This window comes from Sciurus vulgaris (genome assembly GCF_902686455.1).
Source record: "Sciurus vulgaris genome assembly, chromosome: 14".
Taxonomy (NCBI): domain Eukaryota; kingdom Metazoa; phylum Chordata; class Mammalia; order Rodentia; family Sciuridae; genus Sciurus; species Sciurus vulgaris.
The window spans coordinates 26,279,202-26,283,402 of NC_136475.1; positions in this window are offsets into that span (position 1 = coordinate 26,279,202).

Consider the following 4,201-nt stretch of genomic DNA (forward strand, 5'->3'; position numbering starts at 1 on the left):
AGACACAGCATTGTTTTCATATTCATTCCTTAGATTACTGGTAGGTTAAAAAAATTATATATATAGTATGTATATAGTGTATATATATATATTTATGTGTATATATATATTCCATGTTTCTCAGTGGTTTGCATTTCGCCCTTAATGAATCACCTGTTTCTCACCTTTTTTACCCTTTTCTGTCAGGGTGTTGATCATTTTCTCATTAATTGAGGAAGAGGAACTTATTGAGTGTTGAAATATTAGCCCTTCATCACATGTCCTGCATCTTTTTTCTTAATTTGTCAGTTTCCTTTTAACTTCTGCTTTGCAGAAGTTGCTAATGATTAGGCAGCTAATCTGTCAATCTTTAACTATGGTTTCTGTCTTGAATGTCACACTTGGGAAGTCCTTCCCTAACCACAACACTTTCTGTTTTGTGTTTTAATTTCCTCTTTTATTCCTCTAACATTTTATGTTTCCGTTTATTTAATATTAAAATAGAATCCATCCATATTCGGCGATATACGATGAGAAGAGCTAATGATCCCCCCACCAAAAGTTGCTGGCTTGTCATCTCAGTGATTTTCATGAATAATCCATGAATTTCAAATATGTGGCCCCAGTGAAGTCAGTCTCCCCATCCAGGGCCTCTGGAAGACATTTCTAATCAAATGCAGAACTCCTGGCTAAACCTAGAACAGCCCTCCTGGAACTTCAGGTGGCTACCTCCTACCTGTGAGATTTGGCATCAAAAGAAAGCTTTTTGTCACATCCTAGACCAATCCATACTTTTCCCTACTGATGCGTGACATGTCTAATTAAATAATAAGACCTTTTTTATTTGATATTTGCCTTTCTGTTCTATTCATATACCTGCCTTCTTGGACCAGCGCCATACTGCTTGGTTATTGCTTTTATTATATGCTGAGTGACTATAACTGGAGGTGCGGGCTTTAAACTTTAAAAAAATTTTTTGACTACTTTCTCTCATGTTAAACTTTTGGCTAAACGTATTGCATCAAAGTATCTCCAAAATAAATAAATTAAAATTTGAAATTCATTAGATTTTCTCATCTAGGTACACAGTAATTCTTTCATTTTTTTTAAAGGTTCTCTATGTTTCCAGATGGTTTTATTCTAATAAATCTTAACATTACTGGTTAAGTTTATTGCTACATATTTCTTATTCATGTTTACTGTTATAAGTGAGATTTTTTTCAATATAATATCTTTTTTTTTCTGGGGTTCTGGGAATTGAATGCAGGGGTTCTTTGCCACTAAGTTACATCCCTGGCCCTTTTGATTATTTTTTGAGACAGGGTCTTACTAACTTGTTGAGGCTGGCTTCATACTTGGAATCCTTGGGCCTTAGCCTCCCAGGTGGCTGGGATTACAGATGCATTACTAGGTCCCACCAAGGAGAAAGAAATGTGATAGGGAAAAAATTACTGGCTGAGTGTTGGTGGCACATGCCTGTAATCCTAGCAATTTGGGAGACCGAAACAAGAACATTGCAAGTTTGAGGCCAGCCTTAGCAATTTATGAGGCCCTAAGTAACTTAGGAAGACCCTGTCTCAAAAGGACTGGGGGTATAACTCAGTGGTAGAGCACCCCTAGGTTCGATCTCTAGTATCAAAAAAAAATAAAGAAAGAAAGAAGAAGAAGAGGGGGGGGGGAGGAAAGGGGGGGAAGGAAGGAGGAGGGGAGAGAAGGAAGGAGGAGGGGGAGGGAAGGAAGGAGGAGGGGGAGGAGGAGGAAGGAAGGAAGGAAGAAAGGGAGGGAGGGAGAAAAGAAAAAGAAAAGAAGGAAGGAAGGGAGAAAGAAAAAAGAAAAGAAATGGGTTCCATGCCAGGCATGGTAGCATAAGCCTATATAACCCAGATACTCAGGAGGCTGAGACAGGAGGATTGAAGTTTGAGGCCAGCTTGGGCAATTTAATGAGGCCCTTGTAACAGTGGTTCACTTTATGCTTTGATGTAGCGCTCGTTGCCCTGACTCTGTGACTTATTTTTAAACGGGCATGTTTCTTTCTTTTCCTCTCTCCCTCCTGCTCTCTAATCTTAGGGGAAACAGGATTACCTTTTCTTCCCCATCCTAGGCAGTTATCTGTCCTTGAGCACACACCCACCACAGGAACGAAGTCATACAGACTTTGGGGATGGTACTAGAAGATCTCAGAAATTACTATCTCCCACATTAACAAGTGAATTACAACTCCAACAGAGAATGGGTAGAATGTAGTCTTTGAATCACCTCTTTAAAAATGCCCTGTTCTCCCTGATGGGCAGAATCACAGCCTCTGGGACAGGAAAGAGTCCTCTGTGTTTTTCCTTTGCTAGCAAAGCAAAGAAACTTTTTTTTTTTCTTTTTCATAAAACCGTGTCCTCATTACTGAATTGGCACTAGGGACAAGGACCGGACCGAGCTTTCAGTAACATTGTCTCAAAATAAAATTTTAAAATTGACGAGGGATGTAGCTCTGTGGTAGAAAGCTTGCCTAGCAAGGCCCAGGGTTCAATCCCCAGTATTGCAGCAGGGGCAGGGGTGGGAGAAAATTAAATAATGGATGTCTTTTTGTAAATGTTCAGAGGGATATTACTATGGAGATGTCCAATAGACAATTGGACATATAAGAAATCTGGACTAGAGAAAAAGATTCAGGAGTTTACATCCCATAGGTGTTAGAAGTTCAGGGTTGCCAAGATGGTGGAGACAGGGTATAAGAAAGATGCGGCTGGTTGGGCACGGTAGTGCATGCCTGTAACCCCAGCAGCTCAGGAGGCTGAGGCAGGAGGGTCTTGGGTTCAAAGCCAGCCTCATCAATTTAGCAATGCCCTAAGCAACTCAGCAAGACCCTGACTCTAAATTTAAAAATACAAAAAAGGACTGGGGATGTGGCTCAGTGGTTAAGTACTCCTGGGTTCAATCCCTGGTACCAAAAACAAACAAACAAACAAAAGGCTTCTGGAGGACAAGACAGGGAGATGAGTCATGTCCCTGTTTATGATAAGTCCAGGACTTATCACCATGACAACTCCTGCCACAGGTTAGATATTTTTAAATGACCAATGGGGGTACAGTGGGCAGTATTCTAATTAGGTTTTCTAAAGTAACCAATGGGGGAGGATTGGACAATATTCGAATCAGGTATCATAAGGCAACCAATGGGAGCAAATGGGATGAGGTCTTCAATCTGATCCATATAGGAAGAGAACTCAGCATATAAGACACTAATTCCTAGGCATCAGGGCCTTGAGCCTCTCAGCTTATTCTGCTCTATCTTAGAGTGCTACTTCCACCTTCAATAGATCTGTAGTCTGCCTGTTCTGCATGCCTTGCTCAATTCTTTGGGACAACAAGAACCTGGACTCCCAACTAGATACCCCAACGATAACATAGTAGTCAAAGCCTTAGAATAGGCAGATTCACACTGGAGAGAAGGCCGAAGAAAGAACTGCAGAACATCAGCCCTGAACCAAGGAAGAGGAATGAGGAAGAAACCATGACAGAGGAGAAGACTCACCAGGGACCAAAGATGGATTCAAAGGAGAGGAAGTGATAGACATTATCAAAGACCAAAAAGGAGGAGATTGAAAACAGCCCAAAGTAACTGGAGGACATTGGTGACCTTAGTGAGTATCAGGATGTCCCTGTTATAATGGGGCCAAAGTCATCTACAGCAGGTTGAGGAAAGGTAAGAAAATATAGACTCCCTTCAGGGACACTCCTTCAAGAAGCTTAACAGGGAAGAGAAGGCAAGAGGTGAGGTACTAAGATGAAGGGGAAAGGACTGAGATTGTTCTAGGTGGTGGCAAGCGAGAGGGTGGTCATAAACTGAAAGGGGGAAAAAAACTGAGAAAGAAGCTAAAGGCTTGGGAAAGAGAGAAGTGCAGAGTGACTGGTGGTCAAGGGGGTACACCACTGGAACTCCAGTGATCTGGGAGACAGGTGGGAGTATCACAAGTTCAAGGCCAGCCTAGGCGACTGAGCAAGAACCTGTCTCAAAATAAAAAATAAGAAGGGCTGGATGTAGCTCAGTGGTTGAGCACTGCTGGGTTCAATTTCAAGTACCACAAGCATAAATCATAAAATAAAAATTTTAAGAAGAGAGAAAGCATCAGGGAGGGTGTGGAAGGGATGGCCTCCACATTGGGGCCCCTGTGAGATCTTTCTGAAGTGGACAGGAAAGATCAGTGCCTCTGCAGCAAAGTGCCTCTGC